At 35.5% G+C, this 22,549-nt stretch overlaps 1 protein-coding gene across 4 annotated transcripts in view; it reads right to left on the reverse strand.

The window, feature by feature from the left end:
• TENM2 (teneurin transmembrane protein 2) overlaps positions 1-22,549 on the reverse strand; it is a 2,391,334-nt gene that overhangs the window by 1,364,866 nt on the left and 1,003,919 nt on the right. The window contains exon 1 of one of the 4 annotated variants that reach the window (XM_045040322.1): positions 5,847-5,972. The exons of the other annotated variants lie outside the window; for them this stretch is intronic. The gene's annotated coding sequence lies outside the window, so the exon portion shown is untranslated. Of the gene's footprint in view, positions 1-5,846; positions 5,973-22,549 lie in introns of those variants that run through there. 4 annotated transcript variants of the gene reach the window in all.

Genomic DNA, 22,549 nt, shown 5'->3' on the forward strand with positions numbered 1-22,549 from the left:
ACCAGTACAATAAATATTCACCATTTTAGAGGGTATGACTAATGACTGCAAGCTTAAAGTTTTTACTTTCCATGATGCAATGACTTGATATTTATTATAGCTCCATTTTTTCAATAATTACTTATTATTACTGAATTATATCAAGCATTATAATGTATTTGTTTAGTATTCCTAAGATTAAAATTCTGTATGTGCTTAAAGGACCCAAAGCTTATTAAAAATTTAAATATAAATTGCTAAGAGACACATTTATATATTCTCCTTTTATTTGGTGAATAACATGAAATTAGTTTATCAATAATTATTTCTAATACTATATTAGTAGGAATTTCCACTATTCTTATAATTACACATTTTAAGGCATAATGAATCATTATCAAATTTCCAAATAAAAGAAAGAAATTCATCCACATTTCCCTCTAGACTCCTAATTTTATGTCATTTGTCCATGTCTCTCCTACTAGAGTATAAAACCTTGAGGATGGACAGAGTTAAGGTGGTGGAGTAGTATGGGGACCCTCAGCTTGACTCATCCCTGAAATGCAGCTAGATCAGCATCACACCATTTTGAACACCTAGGAAATTAATGTGAGGAACAATCTGCATAATTTGAGCCAGAGAACTTGGCAGGTAGGTTGTGTGGAGAGGTGATTTGGGGGAGAAAAAAAAACACAGAGCCATAGAGGGTATGGAACTGTTTTCACAAAGAGAAAAGGAGAAAGGGGTAGAGTGCAGCTCATCAGGATCACACAAGAAAAGCTCTCCCCCTGAAAGTGGCTGGAGAGAAAGAGAGAGAAGGAGTGAAAACGCTCACTGGACAAGAAATCTGTTCCCCAAAACCATTGACAGGGAGAAAGGAGGGGGTTTTAATAGTGCCAGAATTCTAGAAACAGGAGTACAGCAGAGTTTGAAGTTTTGATGCCCAGTGCATGGTGGTGCTCTGGTAAGAAAGTAAGGGTGAGTCCCCAGGAGCAGCAGGCAGTGAGGTCTGAGGGTCCATGTGCCACACAGGGAGAAGTGGTTTTCCTGCTTGGAGTGCATTTGGTAGAAGCCATATGGGGTCCCCACAGACAAAAGTCCTGGTGGACCCCAGAGAGCAGCCACAATTACTGATATTGAAACAAAAATGCCAGAGTGTGGTGAAACCTGCTTCTGGCTATGTGTTTTGATTTACCATAAACTCTGAGCCTCTATTGCTATGCAATTGTGGGAACATTTTCTGAGAGAAGCTGGCACCCAGCCATTGCTTGGTAAGACCCCTCTCAGAGAGTTGGCCATGGTCTGTGTCCCAGAGGTCTCTGATGGGTGGGGTTTTGAAAACACAGCCCCGTATGAGATAAAACTCTGAGGGAGGTGCTACCTGGCAGGCACACAGCTTGGACACAGACAGGGTAAAGGCAGGGAGCAGATAGAAGACTGACACAAAGGACAGGCTCTTGACTGCATGTCTGTGAAGGGATAAAATTCCCGAACCAGTGACTAGAGAGCCAGGTGAAGATATTTTCACCTCTAGCATGCCTGCACATGCATGCACACACGGATTGAGCCTGGTGAGCTAAACAGTGCCACCAAGTGGAGAATTCAGCCATTACACCAAGCCCCGCCCACCTGAGCCCTCCAGGGACACCCTCCAGAAGACCAGCACAAATCCCTTCCACCTGCTTAGTCTAGAAACCATAGTGTGCTGCTAAGTTTTTTTCTAAGGGAAACTGGGTATAACTTCATTCAAGGTTTCATTCTGTTTGGTTATTCATTTGTTCATTTTCCTTGCTTCTGTTCTTGCTTATGTTGTTTTCTTTTTTCTTTCTTAAAACTTCAAAATTTTAATTTTAATTTTTTTAACTTTTTTTCCTTTCTCTATTTTCTCTTATCTATCAAACTTCTCTCAACAAGCAGACTGAAACACAGCTAGGATCTAGCTTCCTTTATTTGATCTTGTTTTATTTTTAACTTTATTTTATTAATTTTTTTCTTCTTTCAAAAGGACAAGATGGAGGAATTTGCCCCAAAATTAACAACAAGGAGAAATGATGGCCAGGGATTTAATCAACACAGATATAACTAAGATGTATAAACTAGAATTTAAAACACGATTATAGGAATACTACCAGGGGTTGAAAAAAATAAAAACATAGAAGACACCAGAGAATCCTTATCTGCAGAGATAAGAGTGAAAATCTAGTCCAGCTGAAATTAAAAATTCTATAACCAACATGAAAGCTCGAATGGATACCATGATAGCAAGCATGGATGAAGCATAGCATTGAATCAGTGATATAGAAAATAATTATGGAAAATAATGAAATATTAGGGAAAAAAAGAGAGAGAGAGAGCGAAACCAAGGCAAAAGAACATGATACAAGACTTATAGAACTCAGTGACTTATTAAAGAAGAATACCAATCCTATCATAGGAATCCAGAATAGGAAGAGAGAGAAAAAAGGACAGAAGGTTTATGTGAGCAAATTGTAGCTGAAAACTTTCCTAATCTGGGGAAAGACAAAGAAATCAAAATCCAAGAAGCACGGAGAACTCCCATTTGATTCAACAAACAAAAGACCATCACCAAGGCATATCATAGTCAAATTCACAAAATACACTGAGAAGGAATCACTTTTGCACTATTGATGGAAATGCAAACTGGTATAGCCACTCTGGAAAACAGTATGAAGGTTCCCAAAAAAATTAGAAATAGAAGTACCCTATGACCTAGCAATTGCACTACTAGCCATTTATGCAAAGTATGCAAAAAGGTTGATTTCTTGAAGGGGCACATGCATCCCAATGTTTACAGGAACACTGTCAACAATAGCCAATAGTTATAAAAAAAGTCCAAATGTCCCTTGACTGATGAACGGATAAAGAAAATGTGTGTGTGTGTGTGTGTGTGTGTGTGTGTGTGTGTGTGTGTGTAATGGAATATTACTCAGTGATCAAAAAGAATGAAATCTTGCCACCTGCAAAAGTGTGGATGGAACTAGAGTGTATTATGCTAAGCAAAATAAGTCAGTCAGAGAAAGACAAGTGTCATACGATTTCACTCACATGTGAAATTTAAGAAGCAAAACAAACATAGGGGAAGGGAAAGAAAAATAAGATAAAATCAGAAAAGGAGGAAAACAATAAGAGACTCTTTTTTTAATTGTTTTAATATTTTTAATTTATTTTTGAGAGAGAGAGAGAAAGAGAAAGAGCAAGAGTGGGGGAGGAGTGGAGAAGAGGGAGACACAGAATCCAAAGCAGGCTCCAGGCTCTGAGCTGTCAGCACAGTGCCCAATGCAGGGCCCAGACCTATGAACTGCAAGATTGTGACCTGAACCAAAGTTGGGAACTTAACTAACTGAGCCACCAGACACCCCAAGAGACTCTTAAATACAAAGAACAAACTGAGTGTTGCTGGAGGGGTGCTGGGTGGGGGGATGGCCTAAATGGTGATGAGCATTAAGGAGTACACTTGTTATGATGAGCTTATATGTAAGTGATGGATCACTAAGTTCTACTCCTGAAATCATTATTACACTATATGTTAACTAACTTGGATTTAAATAAAATAAAATAAAATAAAATAAAATAAAATAAAATAAAATAAAATAAAATAAATAAAATAATATAAAATCTTGAGGCCAGGAGCTTTAATTGAGTAGTAATTAGGAAGTATTCTATAAGAATCTGAAATGATTGACTAAAACAAGTAGTAATGCAATTCTGTCTACTCGTGTGTGTCCTCATATACTAGAATTATATAGCTCTATGAACATAAATCAAGAAGCAGCATGTCTGGGTGGATCAGTCGGTTAAGCATCTGACTCTTGATTTCGGCTCACGTTATGATCTCAAGGGTGTGAGATCAAGCGCCATGTTGGGCCCTCAGCTGGGCATAGAGCCTACTTAAGATTCTCTTGCTCTCCCTCTGCCCCTCCCTCACTCTCTCTCTCTCAGAATCAATCAATCAATCAAACAAGAAGAAATACAAAGTCCTGATATAGGCATCTACTCTGATAATGTCCAACTAGGTAAACTGTTGTATCTTTAATTACCATTCAAAATGTATATGTTGAAGAAGAGAGACACATGTAACATCTATTTGTCTGCATTTCTCTTTACTTAGAATAGGAATATAATTTTTCTATGTAAATATAAAAAGAAATAAAAGGAGGCTAATACCCTCACTCTAGTGAATATTGGCTCTTGTGTTGGCCACACAACAAAAGTGCTAATGGACATGACATCTAGGGCTTCTCCTTTCAAATTTAAGTAATGTTCATTACTTAAAGCTAAAATTGGTTCACTCACATCCTAATAACTGTGAATTTGACCAAAATCTATAATACTTTATAAGTTCATACATACTTCATATGTGGCATACTTCATATGTCTCATAGCATAAGTACTTTCCATGTTAAGCTGAAGTACTTGACATAAAAGACCAATGAGCCTAAAGCTTAGGGAAATAGATGTACTTTACTTAGAAAGAGAGGGAGGGCATTTCTGTTCTACTTCCTGCTCACAAGATGAAAACGATGTGGAAAACATGCCCTTCAAGGGAATTCATCTTATCTTCTCCACCAGATAGACGTTTCAGATAGACTAAATTAGGTATTGTCCATTATCATACAGATAATGTTTATGGTATCCCCCAGTTCCTGTATTTCTATGAAAAACAATAAAACAACTGGCTGGGATTTTTTTTTAATTGGCTAAACAATGGAGAGTTATGTATAAACAAAATCCTCTAACTAAGCAGTTAATTTTAAAATATCAGTATTGTATGGAGTATATCCAGATCTTTAGCTTTATTTTCTGTCCTCTCATAAATGTTCTTTTTCCTCTAAACCCAGCGTTGACAAACTTTTTTCCCAAAAATGCCAGGTAGTAAATATTTTAGGCTTTGCAATTCATAGATCTCTGTCTCAGTTACTCAATTTTGCCATTGTAGCATGAAAACAAAGACAAGAGATACATAAGATAGCATAGTGGACACTGAAATTCCATGTAATTGCCATGAGTCAAAAATTTTTTTCTTTTAATTTTTTTCCAAACATTTAAAAATGTAAAAATATTCTTAGTTCATGGGCTATACAAAAAATAGGTAACAAGCCAGATTTGGCCTATGGAATGTTTGCCATCCTCTGTTCTAGATTGTACTTTCTGTGTGTTATACCATATGATCCTTTTATTTTAGTTAACTGCTGCTGCCAGTCTCCATTCTAATCCTGAAGATAATAAATGCTTTCCCTTCTCTTCTTTCTCTCTCTCGCCTTTTCTGTTTTTTTCTCTCTCTCCAGTACTTCCTTCCTTCTCTTTCACCCTCCCACCTACTCTCCCTCCCTCTGATTTGTTGGCTACTGTGGCAATACCAACCTACACCATGTTCCATTGCCCCATAGTCTATTTCTTTTCCTGACTCTTTCCAAATACTGCAAAAAAAACTATTCATTCACAGTCAGGAAATCAACATTTTGGAGGGAAAAGTCTAACTTCCAAGCAGTATTTCCAGAATACAAACCTCCAGGGAAAAGTGTGTTCCCTCTATAGTGCTTTCTGCTCCTTTGATTTAAAACATCTCCAGCCACACATAGGCAATACTTCAAACAGAATCTGCTGGATATCGTACACTTTCATATCTAACCCTGCACAGTCCACTTCATGTAGGTTACACGAGGTTACATAGGAGAAGATAGGAAAGCTGATGGAGAATTAAAGATTATGGCAACTTTCACATGACAGGGAATTTTAAAAATCACAACCTCTTCTAAAATTACCAATACGGACATTGGGATCTGATTAATTCCACAAACAAAAATTAGTCAGAGAACCATGCAGGAAATATATGCAGCTCAACTCACCAATCTGCAGATGAGGGTCCACAGGCACTTCCATTTGTATGAAAGAACTCGTTCTCTTTAAAACCTTAGAATAAAAGTCTCTTTTTCTTTTCCTTCTCTACCTTGACAACTTCTGTGTGGCATTGGAAGCATGTGCCTTATTGAGCTGAAATGGCGAGAATTAGCTTAACTATTAGAAGTTGCATAGACTTTATGTTTTTGAAGTTAAAACATGATTTAAAAATTAAATCTTTAGATCTTATATTTAAAATATTTTCTCAAATTTCTTACTAATTGACAAACAAGTTGTTTTATCTTCTTGCACTCTCACTTTACCATGTCCTACTTTTTTTGAATAATATGTTTAACTTCTAAAATATCACACATCAAAGCTACAGTCTTTTTTTTTTCTTCTTTCCTTTATTTCTCTTTTTTTGGGGGTAGGAGGAGATGGGCAGAAAATCCTCTGTGATTTCTTGTAATTTATTCACAGGCCATTTTAGGATCTTCTGAGTAGCCAGAGTACAGTTCTTTAAACGTTTTTTACAAAAAGTTCATAGAAAATGACATGCTTTTCATTGTTTGATTTTTATATCCACCTAAATCTCCACATTTCATAAAGTTCACCAGTTTAAAAGTTGTGCTAACACTGTTTACAAGGGGTTAAATTGATAATAAATGCACCTCATATACATCTGTTATTTGTGTTGTTTATTCACCATTCACTCAAATTCAGGAAATAATCTCTCATCATCATTAAGGGATCTTCTCATCTAGCACTTTCAGTCTCTGCTAGTTCTGAGGGAACTCCAGGAGTGGAATATGCTATTTAGACCCAAGCCTACTAGTGAATTCCATTCCCCTAGTCACAACCATTGGTTTAGGGATGGTCATATGACCAAAATTGTCCAATGAGAGGGAATGTCAAGACATTGGGGGATATCATCAGAAAAGAGAATTTCACGTTTCTTCTGTACAAAAACATGCCAAGGATAGCTAATAACCATCTATATAACCATGAGGGAAAAACCTATCTGCAAATGAAGCCAATAATTCATTGAGGAAGATGGGGCCAAGAGATGAGAAAACAAAAGACACCAGACCTTAACATGATAGCCTGGAGCTCTTGAAGCCAAACATCAGGTTAGAATTTTCAATTGACTTAGTCAGTAAAATCTGTTTGCCTGTTTGTTTGTCAGTTTAAGTTGGGTTTTTCCTTACTTTCAATAACTATTACCAACATGCTTCATTTTCATTACTAGAATCTTTAGTTATAATCTTACGTTTATCTACTATGTTATTGACGAGGCAAAAGTATTTCAGATCATTTCAGAGCCCTTTTAAGAGTGTAATATTCTGAAAGCTATATTCTGGGGAGACTACTCTCGCGGGTATGTGCAGACCAGGAGAGGGCAGACAAGGCAGAACACAGTTGCAGCGATCTAAATGGGACTTGATGAAGGTCTGGCCTTAGGGGAGAGAGGAGACATGAATGTTATCCCTCTCAGCTCAGAGAAAGAAATCCAGGACATTGCCTGAGGATACATAGCCATACAAAACTGAAAAAAAGAGCACAAAGGAATCCTACCCATTTTCTTTGTGACCTTCCAATGTTTTTCTTGGGGTAACAAGCATTTACAGAGCACCCACTAAGGACCTCAGTAGTATGTGTAACACTGCAGGCTGAAGGAGTTACATTTAAAATGTGTCTTCCATTTCCAAACTTGTACATGTCCATTCTTCCAATTTAATATGTTCAGCTAATATTCAGAAGACACAAAGAAACTAGAGAATTACTTCAAATTTTATTCTAAAGATAATCATGTATCCTGACCTAGTTGCATAGTTTATAGGACACTTTCAGTTTCTTTACAGTAGCTAAATTATGAGTTTTCTGTTATTCAATTAGTTCGCACTGACTCCTGGAAGCCAGAGTTCAGAGCTGAAAGCATGGTCAAACTCATGAGATATTTACATATATTCATCACAGCACACCCTTACGATGACATTAATTAGAGTAAAATATATGAATTTCACTGTGTTATGATTAGATACCACAATAATGTAGACTCTGCCACAAGGGTGGAGATATCTGTAGCAAGATAATGTTCTGAGCACTTAGAGATGGCAATGGTAGGCTCCTTGAGAGGAGCATTAAAAACTGATGACTTTTTCTTTTCTCTGAGGCTATACAGAGGTCATCATCCTTCCTATTAATATTAACTGCAGTGTCCCCAATGTGGTGCTTACTGAGAACCCATTGTCTGAGTGTCTGAAAAAGATGGAATATAATAAAGATCATTCCTGTCTATGCTTGTGTGACTTGTGTATGAGAACTCAGAATTTCTGGTAACTGGAAAAAAGTTTTTAAAAATGACTTCAAGTATACTGCTGTTTGTCTGATTAATTATTATTAAGTAGTAAATATAACAAGATTTTCACTGAGTCCATAAACTACGCATATACATGTATGAAAGAAATGCTTCCATTATCCTTATTAGCTTTATTTTAAAGGTGAGAAAACGAAACCTTACAGGGGTTAAATAACCTGCCTAAATTTACAGAGCAAGTAGGTGGTAGATCTAGGAATTACCCAGGCAAATCAATTTTCAAGCCTATACTCAGTCAATGTGTGAAGTTAGTGCATGGTTGTAGCCCCACATGGAGCAACCATACTGGCCCACACTTCCAGTAGCAGTTAGACTGGGATGCCTGTGAAGACAGAAACCATTTCTTAGCCATCCTTTGTTATTGTTGTTTTTCACACTCTTGTAACATAGTTGGGGACCTTGGGAAAAGGTATATGTGCAACTGGTTAGTCATCACTATATGACAATCATGGTGTCTTCCCTATTCTTCACAACCACCTCATAAAGTAGATGCTAGTATTCACATGGGGTGGGGGGAATAATACTGATCAAAGGAGCTGCCAAATTTGTGATGGTCACACAGCTAAGGTTTGAAGAGAGTATTTGAATTCAGGATGGTAATACTCCAAAGCCAAGGTCTTCACTCCAGTAGATGCATTTGCGAAGGAATCTTTGACTGAATGAATCTGACTTGTATCATATCCACTGCTTGGCTTCTCAAAGTCTGGTTTCTTTTGTTCACAAAAGAAACACACACACATATAATTTGTGTTTGTTCATTTACACTGCATCAAATTTCAAATATGATTCTAACTGGAAATGCAAATTACATTACATAAACTTGACGTTTTCTTGTGTTCCTCATGATCCTGAAAATATCTTTACCTAAAATGTAGATAAGCCATGAAACAAAGAAGTCTTCAATGATTGGGATCTTCAAAATGAGATCTTTTAAAATTTAAAATTAACATTCTATTGGTTTGTTATGCATAAAAGTAGTTGAATAATGCTTCATCAGCTGAAATGGGAGAAAATTCTGAGCTCAGCTTTTGCCAGTTTCAAATTATGTGTGATGATTAAGCATACTCCAGTTTTACTGAAAATTAAATATTGAAATAAACTGTGGCTTTTGATTTGTTAACTAAATGATGAATTATTATAATAAAACAGGAAATGATAATAATCAGAGTCAACATTAAAGATTCTTTCCATTCTAGATATACATGTTTTCTCATCCTTACCATTCTACAAAGTTAGCAGTATGCTCATTATACAAATGAGGAAGCTGAGGCTCCTCATGGTAAGTAACCTGCCCCAACCTACAAAGCTAGTAAGGGAAAGATTGGGTAATATGAACCCAGGTCTTTTTGTGTGCAAAGCCCTTTTCTTCTTTTTTTATGATTACCCTTCACTGGACAGTATATTTTGGTAAAGTTGGTAAAAATGCTTTCTTCTTTCCTTTCAAACAAAACAAAACAAAATTAAAAAAAAAAGAAGCAGTGGGGGAGAAAGCAACAATCCTTTGGTCTAGGAGAGGAAAATTAGTGATCACATGAGGAGACGAAAGAAGAAAGGACAGATTTCCTCCTAGTTACCTGGAAAATAGAGACTTGGTTAAAATCCAGGAAACTAGATTTTAGGGATGTAAGCAGCTAAATACTACCAAATCAGTAAATAATAATACATCATCAAATAAATGAATACTGATACATCAACTAATAAATAGCAAATCAATAGTAAAAGGCTACAACGTACAAAATGAATCATTGGACATTGAAACTCAGGTGTAAATAAGGTAGATGCCTCCTGAAACAGTTGAAAAAGGCTGATAAAATTAAAGAATTAGAACTAAATGATATACCAGGTTATAATAATCTCATAATAATATTAATATTATAATTAATAATAAATAACATGTATTGAGCACTTTCCATGTGCCTAGTTCATGCTAGAACTTCATACTAATTAACACATTAGTATCCAATAGTCATAATGAGGAAGTAATGGCACTTTCCCAATTTTATACATAGAAACTCACTCAGGATTCCAGAATTACTGGTAGAGTTGCAATTTGAACCCAGTTACATGTTCTCTACCACTCTAATGTACCCTTACATATGCAGTAGTCTTTACCATTAAGATGTATGCCTATCAAATTAAAAAAAAAATTCTCTGTGTCCTACATTGCGGTCATTGCTTAATGATGGTGATCTCACACTTCAAACAAAACACTCTACTTTTCTCTGCTCTTATTTATTGGGCTCCTCTACAAATGAAAAACTTGCTCACAGTAGAAATCTTTTCTCAAAAAAAGTCTAAAAATGAATGGAATAGATAATTTTTAGGTTGTTTACTCATATGAAGGGTGCTTTATACACTTCACAAATCCCTGCCTTAGAAGTACAATAGAAAATGTATTTTCATTTAAAATGCTAAGTCTTTGATCTATGATCTAAATCACATTAATTCAAACTCTGTCAATTTGAAATTCATTGACTTATAGAATTTTAAAAATGAGCAAATTAGAAGGATAAGTAGGAGTTCAGTGGGAATATTTATCCTCCTTAGGAAAACACATTTGGGGCACGTAAAAAAATACAGAAATCTTGTAGCTGTTTATAAACAGTATGCCAATCCTAAGTGATATTTATATCATTATTAAAAGTAGACAAGTGGCACCTCTTTTCCTCAGTGTATTTGGTCTCACATGTACCCAAGAATGATAAACATATGTTTTATCATTAGTCTGATTTGCCTTAGACATTTGTATTCAAAAATTTGCCTTAGACCGGTGAGATTGGGATGTATGTTAAATAACTTAAAATAAGTACTTTAAAATCTATTGCATTCTATACACTAATAATAAACTAACAGAAAGAGAAATCAAGAAAATAATTCCATTTAAAATTATATCAAAAAGAATAAAATACCTAGGAATAAATTTAACTAAGGAGGTGAAAGACCTATATACTGAAAACTCAAAGTCACTGATGGAAAGAAACTGAAGAAGACACAAATAAATGGAAGGACATTCTGTGCTCATGGAATGGAAGAAGTAATATTGTTAAAAATGCCCATATCAGCCAAAGCAATCTACAGATTCAATGCAATTCCTTTCAAAATCCCGTGGCATTTTCATAGAACAAAAATAAGTAATTCTAAAATTTGTATGGAACCATAAAGACCCCAAGTAGCCAAAGAAATCTCAAGTGAAAAAAAAAAGCCAGATGTATGCTCCATTTTCATACTATACTACAAAGCTACAGTAATCAAACAGTAAAATAGTATCATAAAAAGAGACACACAGATCAATGGAACAGAAAAAGAGCCCAGGAAGAAACCTAAACATATGGTCAATTAATTTATAACAATGGAACCAAGAATATACAATAAAAAAAGACAATTTCCACAATAAATAGTATTGGAAAAATGTTTATCTACATGAAAAAGAATGAAACTAGACCACTATCTTACACCATAAACCCAAAATGGATTAAAAGACTTGAATGTGAGATCTGAAACCATTAAAGTCATAAATAACATAGATGGTAAGTTCTTTGATAATGGTCTTAGTGAAGAATTTTTGGATCTGACTCCAAAGGCAATGGCAACAAAAGCAAAAATAAACAAATAGAACTACATCAAACTAAAAAGCATCTCTACAGTGAAGAAAATTATTAACAAAATGAATAGGCAACCTACTGAATGAGAGAAGATATTTGCAATCTATATATTCAATAAGGGGATGATATCCAAAATATATAAAGAACTTAGTTCAATAATAACAACAACAAAACTCACAAACAGTCTGATTTTAAAATAAGCAGAGGATCTGAAAAGAAAAAAAACAGTTTTTTCCAAAGAGGACATGAAGATGGCCAAGAGGCACATAAAAAAATGCTCAACCTAACTAATCATCAGGGAAATGCAAATCAAAACCACAATGAGATATCTCCGCACCTCACACTTGTTCAAGTGACTATCATCAAAAAGATGATAAATAAAATAAAAAGTGTTGGCATAGATATGGATAAAATGGAACCCTCAGGCACTGTTGGTGAGAATGTAAACTGGGGCAAACACTGTAGAAAACAGTACGGGGGTTCCTCAAAAAATAAAAAAAATAGAACTACCATATATATGATCCAGCAATTCCACTTCTGGGTATCTATTCAAAGAAAATAAAAACACTAAAATGAAAAGATATATACACCCCTAGGTTCATTGCAGTATTATTTGCAATACCCAAGATATGAAAACAACCTAAGTGTCTACTGATAGATGAATGGATCTATCTGTATTCTATTATGTAAATAATACATATTATAATACACATATAATATATATATTATAGATATATATCTGTGTTCTACTATATATATTATATCTAATATGTTATATCAGATATATTTATATATACTACTTATATATAAATATATATTATGTATGTGTATATATATATACATGTATATTAGAATATTACTCAGCCATAAAATAAAAGAGAATGAGATATTCTCATTTGTGACAACACAGATAGATCTTGAGGGTCACATGCCAAGTACAATAAATCAGACAGAAAGACAAATAACATGTGATTTCACTCATATGTAGAATCAAAAAACAAGACAAAACAAAACAAAACCCAGACTCATAGATACCAACAAACTGGCAGTTGACAGAGGGGCAAGGAATTGGAGGAAAAGAGGGAGGGGGACGAGGTGGGTAAAGGTGATCAAAAGGTGCATATTTCCAGTTATAAAATAAATAAGTCATGGGAATGTAATATACAGCATGAAGGATACAGTCAATACTATTGTGTCAGCTTTATATGGTGATGGATGGCAATTAGACTTACTGTGGTGATCAGTTTACAATGCATACAAAATTCTAATCAGTATGTTGGACACATGAAACTAATAGACTATTATATGTAAACTATACTTCAATTTAAAAATTAAAAAAAAAAACACACACAAAATAAGTAATTTAATTAAATCAGAGTGCACAAAACCATATAAGTCCTATGAAGCACAGTTGCAAGCAGTCTCAACAATATTAGCCCTGGGTAGTCTCAGAAATTCTTCCTCTGACTTAGGACAATGTTTCTCAAGCTAGTTTTCTGAAATAAATAAATACATATTCTTTGTAAAGTATTCTGTGTCATAGCTAAGTCTGGGCCCAACATCAGTGATCATCAGGGAGATACAAATCCAGACTACAATGAGCTATCACCTCACACCTGTCAGCATGGCTAAAATCAACAATACAAGAAACAACAGGAGCTGGCAAGTCTGTGGAGAAAGGGGAACCTTCTGTTCCCTACTGTTGGTGGGAATGCAGACTGGTGCAGTCACTCTGGAAAACAGTATGCAGGTTCCTCAAAAAGTTAAAAACAGAACTCCCCTAAAATCCACAAATCACACTCCTAGGTATTTATCCAAAGAATACAAAAATACAAATGCAAAGGGATACACGGACTCCGATGTTTATAGCAAAATTATCAAAAATAGCCAAATTATGGAAGCATCCCAAATGTCCACTGACTGATAAATGGATATGTGGTATGCATACACAATGGAATACTGTTCGGTCATAAAAAAAATAATGAAATCTTGCCATTTGCAATGACATGGATGGAGCGAGAGAGTAGTATGCTAAGTGAAATAAATTAGAGAAGGACAAATACCATATGATTTCACTCATATGTGGAATTTAAGAAACAAAACAAATAAGCAAAGGAGAAAAAAAAAGAGAGAGAGGCAAATCAAGAAATAGACTCTTAACTGTAGAGAAAAACCTGGTTACCTGATGGTTACCAGGGGGGAGCTGGGTGGAGATGGATTAAATAGGTGATGGGTATTAAAGAGTGCACTTGTTGTGATGATCACTAGGTATTGTATGGAAGTGTTGGATTACTGTATTGTACACCAGAAACTAATATTAGACTGTATGTTAACTATTTTATTTAAATAAAAACTTTTAAAAAACATGAGAGTAAAAAAAGCTAAACAACTTTCTTTCTTGTTGGAGTTCTCTGATCATCCAGTATGCTAAAATATGTGGTGAATATCCAAGAAGTAGATTTTACAGGCAATGTTTTCCAAGCTTAAATGTCATTGTGCTCATCTATTCTTGTAATTTGAAATTGTTTTGTACAAAATATCATCTTAGAAAAGGTTCTTCTAAGTTAACCACGAATTGAGAGAAAATCCTGTCATGTATGTAGTCTTCTATTTCTTTTCACTTCTCCCAGCTTTCTGGAGAAGCAAGTATTTCCCACCAAATCACTGAGTTGCTTGAAATAACCTCACTCCAAGTGGCCAGTCTGCAGCTTGACATTGGCCATCACTGATTTTGTAAGAAAAGATATTTACAACATTTAATTAGGCTTTGAACATTGTGGGCATTTCTTGTTTCAGATTCTAGAGTTTGGGAGGAGTCTATAGATTAATATTTTAATCATATATTATTTTTAACCTTTCTTTGCCTTTCAGACACTCTACAATAGAAGCTCTATCTGACTTTCCATCCTCGTTTCCAAATATCTGCTGTATGAATCCACTCCATCAAAGACTATTCTGTTGATTGCATTCTGTTCATTTATTCATTTGTTCATTAAAAATATTCACCTGTGCCCACATTTTCCCAAGCACTGAGTTAGGCCCTAATGATATGAGTGATGAATATGACAGACACAAATTTAAATGGGGGAAAACAGATAATTTAAATGAGGTATATAAGAAATCAGCATAATGCTAGTTACAAATAGAAGGGGCTAACTCAGCTTCGGTGACTTAGGGAAGGCTTTTTAATAAGAATGACTTTCAAAACTGGGCACATGATGAGGACCTCAATAGGCATTTCTTAGTCAAGTAAAGATTGCATATTTTAGGGAAAGAGGATTAGGTAGTGTGGCGATGTCCAGGCATAGAGCAGAGTAAATAACATAAGCAGAGATAGCAGAGAGCTTGCTGTGTTCAAGGAATTGAAAGACATTCCCTAGATGGGGTAGAGATCAAGAGTGAAAATAAAAATAAATGTGTTCAGAGTAGGAAACAGGGACAGATCTTAACCCAAAATGTTTTAATCACAATTTCCTTCTTTTTTTCTCATTTGCAGAGTATAATTACCTTGCCCATTCTTCTAGTGTTTTATTCCTAAAATGTTTTACCTAAATTCTATCCATTCATGACCATAAAAAATCAACCATCGCACAGAAATCTTGCTTTCACAGAACTGCAATAAGAGTTTCTACCAGCCTGATCCATTAGTAATAGCCCATGGCAACTTGTACATAGAAATACAAACAACAATGCGTGTTCTTTCCCTTTGACCAACCTGAAAAGTCTGAGGGTAAAGTTTGCACTACTTTGAAGGGAAAAGGAATCCATCCCACCCCAAAACCATAAATATTCTGCACAAAATAATTAAAAATAAGAGGGTGCTGGCATAGTCAGGAAAATTTTATATCTTACCAATAAACTATTTTAAGAATGTCTCCAGATTCTAGGAATTTATTTAAAGAAAATAATAAGGCAAATGTACAATGATGTTCATTACAGTTGGCTTATTATAGTAAAAAAGTTGGAGACAGTTTCAAGGTCCTTCAAAAAGGGATCAGTGTTAAAAACTGATGGTTTATCCACACAAAGGAATACCATGCAGCCATTAAAAATAATGATGTAGATCTAATGTTGATATCAAAAGGATTCCATGACATATCATTAAATGACAAAAGCAGGCTGCCAATAGATGATATGGTATGATCTCAATTCAGTAAATTTTATAAATACTTTGCCACAGAAAGATGTTGAAAATAATAGTCACAAAAAGAATAATAATGGTTAATTCAGGATGGGGCATTTTCAGGTGATTTTTGTTTTTTTCTTTATATTCAGCTGTATTGTTTGATTTCTTTGAAGTCATAGATAATAGTTTCATCGGGAGAAAAATTTGAAAAATCTAGTTAAATTCTGATTTTAAAAGAAGAAAACTCCATTTTCAATGGACAGGATAGTCTAGTGCCAATTTTAACCTGCAGCTCATTAGGCAAGCAGTTCTCAGATGTTTTTCTTCTTGGATATGGCCAATGGCTACCTCATTTGGGACTTCCACAGACATGAAACAATCTGTGGCTCCTGGGCCTTGTCAGGAGGGAGCTGGCTGTTATTCCACTTCTCACTCTCCCAATGATCTTGGATATGAACTGTTATATTAGACTATTGGTCTGACATGCCCATAGGGAATGAAATATGTTCTACAAGATATCTGAGTCCTCGGATTTGGAAACGTTGGTAAGAACACAGTGTCAGATTTTGACTGGTATTAAAGGGAATAATAAGGGAATTTTTTCTCTATTCAGGAAATAAGAGCTTAAACCTCATAAGAATTTGGTTTAACAGGTGCTTTAGTAAATGTTTCTCATACCAATGACAGTATTTTATACATCAAACTGAGTTCCATGAAGGCAGACCTGAAAAGAATCAAGTAAATATAACCCATTATCTTCTCATTTATATCCCACCCATTTGTATCTGACTGACATCCTAGGTTTATATGCTTAATTTTCTTCTTTGAAATAATGTCTTCCATCTTCCAGAAAATCCATGACCTTTATTTCCTTTACAATCAGGTATCAAATCTTCTCAATCAGAAAACCTTCCTTCATGACTCCTCTTAGCTCAGAGTGTGACCTTATACTGGATCTCCTCAGCACTTACCTATTGAGTCTACTCTCATCTCATTTGTTTTTTATTTTTATTTGTTTTAATATTTTATTTATTTTTGAGACAGAGAGAGACAGAGCTTGAGCAGGGCAGGGGCAGAGAGAGAGGGAGACACAGAATCTAAAGCAGGCTCCAGGCTCTGAGCTGTCAGCACAGAGCCTGACACTGGGCTCGAACTCACCAACCATGAGATCATGACCTGAGCCACAGTCCGACGCCCACCCGACTGAGTCGCCCAGGCGCCCCAACTCTCATCTCATTTGTACATCTGGGTAATGTGGTACTGTGGGGTTTCCAAGTCTACTCCACTTCCTGAACCTTCAACTTCCATGACAGTTGCATATTTGCAGCTTGTTGAACATATCCTCTGCTTTCTAATATGCCACTTTTCCTTATTATCCTCTTCTAAAATACATAGCAGTGATTGCTATGGGCTTAACTGTGTCCCTTCAAAATTTATATGTTGAAGACCTAACCACTGGTACCTTTCAATGTGACTATATGTAGAGATAGGGTCTTTAAAAGTGATTAAGTTAAGATGAGGCTGTTAGGAGGGGCCCTAATCCAATCTAACTGATGTCCTCATAAGAAGAGGAAATGTGAACACACAGAGAGATACCAGGGGTATGCAAGCACTGACAAAAGACCATGGGAGGACACAGTAAAAAAGTAGCCATCTGCAAGCCAAGGAAAGAGGCCTCAGAAGAAACCAAACCTGCTGATACCTTGCCTTGGCCCTTCAGTTTCCAGAACTGTGAGAAAATAAATTTCTGTTCTTTAAGTCATTCAGTCTGTGGCGTTTTGTTAGGGTATAGCCCTAGCATATATCTATATATAGTAATCTAAATCCCAATCCTCCATTAACACTGAAAGTTAAGCTCAAAGGGAGAATACTATCTTTAAATAAACTATTTCAAACTTCTTCATTAAGCAATCTATTTTGATTTGTCCTCCATAGGGAAAAATTTTTTAGGGAAAAAAAATTGCTCCTTGGTATTTCGTGTAAGTTAAAAGGAAGTTGGAGTTAGAATCACAATGGACCTATTATTTCTGTCCTGGTGAAAATAATTAAAATGAGGCAGGACTCCTCTTGGTCAGAAGTGTACTTCTCCAAAAAGAGACAAAAAATTAAAGGATCAAACTAAAGGACAGATTCTCAATAATGTAATATGTAGCCATCTGAGGGCAAATTAAAGGGTTGGAGATAGTAGTAATAAGGTCTGATATTAAAAATAAAAATGGGTATTGGCAATGAAACTAACTACTTTGATTGGGAATAACATCCATGTGCAAACTTTTACAGGTCTTTAATCCTTGGTACTTCAAAACAGCTATCTCAAAAGAATCAGAATATCATCTAGACTACTTAAATGAACAAAAATTTAATTTCATAAACACGCATAAAAGGCACAAATTTTTTTTTTCAATTGGAACTCAGTAAAATTAAGAATTTCTTTTCAAGCTACCACTGAGAAAATTAGAAAAGCAAGTTATGGCCAGATAGAAGTCTATCTACTCATACATCTAAAATCTAAGGAAGCAAATCCATAAGAAAAAGAAAATTAACCAAATAATTTTAAAAATGGGCAGGGCACTTAAACAATTATTTCAGAGAAAGAGAGAGAGAATATCCAAATGACCCCGACCATTATACTATTCATAGAGACAAAACAAATCAAAGTCACAAATGGATACTAACATATCCTCCTCCGGATGTCTAAATTTAAAAACTGAGAATATCAAGTATTAGTGATGATATAAAGGAATGAGAATTCTCTCATTCATTACTAATGGATGACTATCACAGAAGAAAGGTTGAGTGAAGGAAGCCAGATGACGGAGAGTACATAGAGCACAATTCTATTTATGTGGGGTTAAGAGTAGGAAAAACTAGTCTATGGTGATTAAAAGTAGTATAGTTAATTGGGGATGGAGTATTAATTAGGGGTGCTATGCAGGGGTTATAGACAGGAAAGGGAGAAAAATGAAATTTCTAGTGTGAGAGAAATATTCTGTATCTTCAGTGGTGGTAGTTACATGGGTGTATACGTATGAAAAAAAATCCATTGGAGTGTACCCTTAAGGTTCATGCATTTTACCATACATATGCTAAACCTTAATCAATAATTTTTAAGTATATGTAATTTGACAAACCTTAGTACTCCATACAGCAATCTCGAGCAGTGTCTCTGTTACCATCATTTGTGGTAGATGTTATTGACTTGAGACATCTTGTTATTGACTTGAGAAATCTTGTTATTATATTCCACAGGTAGCAAAGGAATTGCTGTTTAAATTATTATATAATATAGATTTTATCCATAATTAGATTATAAATTACCGGAAGGCAAGCAATGGTTCATATATCTGCCTTTTCAGAGTATTTACCATAAGCTAGGGATTGCATGTGAATTGCTGAACAAACAGTATTTCTTTTTATCCTCAGCTATTTGGAAAAGAGGTATCTATCCTTTTTTCTTTTTCTTTTCCCCACAGGTAAGCCTAAAAGCAACTAGCTGGTTGGTAGAGGAATAAGATTCAAAGACCTGTTTTTTTTGTTTTTGTTTCTTATTTGTTTGTTTTTGCAAGACAATATTTTCCAGCAATACTATACTGTATACATTATATGGAATACTAGATATATAAGGTATATATTATACTAGAGGACAGTATACCATAATATTATAGGGGATATTTTACATTGTATTGTTCAATCTTTTGCTTCTCTACTGGATTTTAAGCTCCTAAAGGGCCACAATTATATCTTCTATTTTATTCTGTCTTATTCCTTGACTTTTTTTTTTGAATAGGGAATTAAATGTAATGGGCTCTAAGTTAATGAGGCAGACAATGAAAGACAAGAAACCAGTACCTGTGGTATGGCCAGTTTCTGCAGTGATGGGAGCTTCTCGATATACATGGCCAAAATCAAAGGCAAACATTCTGCAAATATATGACAAGGCTATTATCAATGACAAGAGCAGCAAGCTTAGGCAGAACAAAAATGTGCTCAGCAGTGGTACAAACAGAGAATTCTCAATTTCCCCAAACGTCTTACAGATTAAAAAGCACTGAGGTACTTGGGTCTCTAAGAAACAAACATGAGATAGATGGAGGTAAATGGAAAACAATACTGTATTTCTACACAGGAGTTTTTTTGTTTTGTTTTGTTTTGTTTTTGTTTTCTAAGTAGGAGATTTTAAAACTAACTGACACATATCTATGTTGACTGGAAAATAGTATTTTAAATTTTACTTATTCATCTTTCCTGAGAACTCTTTGAAATATTCCCCTTGACTCTCCCTTCATGATCACTCAAAAATAGCCTCTCACTTCCTCTAGTTCCCTATATTATGACCAGTTTTAGCTAAAATGGTAGAGGAAGCAGATCTTGCCTCTGGCTCCTGCCCACCTCTCCTTTTATCTTACCTCCCCCAGATGTTCTCCATTCCCCCTAAGTCCTTTCTCTAGTGACACTTGGTGATAAGAGTGTTGTTAGGAGCTATGCATTCTAGGGGGATTTGCATTTTAATAGGCCTCTCTCCCACTTAGAGGCCTCTGCACGAGATCATCTGTGTGCAGTTAGGGAATGTTTAGCCTGCCCAGTGTTCAAAAGACAAGTAATAACTACAAAAACTATTGAGGAAATGTGTACAAACAAAACAAAACACTTTTTTTTAAGTTTCCAGGTTGTTATGAAAAAGAAAAAAAAAGTTGGCAACACTAGGCTTATATTCTCAAATGCAACCATTAACCGGAGGTGTGCAGAGGCTGTCTGCTCTACAAGGTTATGGGGTCTCCAGGATGCCACAGTTCCTACCACTCACTATCACATCCTTAACACAGAGGAGTAGTCAAGTGCCATTTATCAGCGTTTGAGTTGTTATTTTACTGGGAATACAGGAATATTTCTCAGCATCCAGATAATCTATCCAAAGTGAGAACGTAACAGGTAGATCAAGAAGACATTTCTTTTTTCTTACATCAAAGGTGCTTTACTTATTTACATGACTTGACTGAACTATGTAGACACTAAGTGTGTGGCTCAACTTTAGCCCCTAATTTTAGATTGTAAGTGTAATAATAGGAAGTAGAAAGCTCCGTTCTGGCTAGGATTCAGTCAGTCAGTCAGTCATCTCATATTTACTGTCTGCCATTGGTCAGACACTGGGACAGGTACCACAAAAGATGGTGATGATGCTAAAAATTATTAATAGTTCCAGAAATCCAAATACTGTCCTAATCATGGTCTCATTTGATCCTCACAACAACCTAAGAAGTAGATTCTATTATTAGCAACTCACAGAGGAGAAAACAAAGGATCAGAGAAGCAAAGTGATTTACCCAAGACCTGCTAAGAAGTGATCTGGTTGGGTTATGAATCCACCAATCTAACTGCAGAGTACAGCAGTCTTTTTTTTTTAATGAAGTGTATTTATTTTGATTGAGAGAGAGAAAGCACGTGTGTGCACACACATGAGGAGGAGAGGGGCAGAGAGAGGAGTAGAGAGATTCCCAAGCAGTCTCCACACTGACAGCACACACCCTGACATAGGCCTCAATCCCACCAACTGTGAGATCATGACCTGAGTGGAAACTAAGTGTTGGGCGCTTAACCGGCTGAGCCACCCAGGTATCCCCGGAGTACAGCAGTCTCAACCATTATACTGATGTCATAGACACACAGTGATGGCACCTTGGCCTCCTGAGGCTTTGTAAGAGCTCCTTTCCATGTTCTCATAAGGAGACTATAGAGATAAAGAGACTTTTTGCCTCACCATGTTTTTAAATTTTATGTTTGTTCTCTGAATTTCCCCCATGTTTGTTCAGTTTTAATCTGGATCATTTACCAAATCCCTAGTTTTCCAATATTTTAATTAATTTCTTTTCAGATCAGACACTGCTGTATCCCTCCTTTTATCCGTGGCTGAATTTATAAATCCCAATAAGGAAATGCAAACAAACAAACAAATAGAACCCCCACTAATCCTCTCTGGCAATTCCTGTGTTTTCTCTAATGAGCTCTAATATATTAGGATAAACAACCATTCCCAACTATTTGGTCAGAATTTAGAGAATCAATTTTTTTAAGCATTTGGGTGATTTTCTTTTTTTTCAGTCAGTTCAGGACTAAATAAGCTGCAAGGGCAAACTCTTTTCGCTTGATTTTTTTTCCAACTATCCTAAGAGCAGACTCTCTTGGAAAGTTCTATATGTGAGGGAGTTTACAAAGCTTCACTGGATCACCTCACTTCTTTGAAACAAAAGGCCAACCAAGCATTTCCAGGCATTTTGGAGGATGTTAACTCATGCAGAACCCTAAGAAAACTTGGTATAGTCTTACAATTATACTGTTTATTTAGTTCAAGTTCCAACTTGTTATCAATGTGGATGGGAAAACTCTTGCTTAGCTTTCGGATTCTTCACCTTGCTCCCATTCTCTAATTTCCCTGCCTCCCATTTTGAACTTCAACACGGAAATAAGCATATCTTAAAATAGACTATTTTCTCCTTCTTCTCTACATTTGAAAGACTATTACCAAGTGAAATGATTTTGTGGGCTCTTCTCTCCTACATTCTTTTTCAATAGTAACTTTCTTAAGAAAGAGAAATTTATGAAATAACATCA

This window comes from Felis catus, chromosome A1 (genome assembly GCF_018350175.1).
Source record: "Felis catus isolate Fca126 chromosome A1, F.catus_Fca126_mat1.0, whole genome shotgun sequence".
NCBI classification, from domain to species: Eukaryota; Metazoa; Chordata; class Mammalia; order Carnivora; family Felidae; genus Felis; species Felis catus.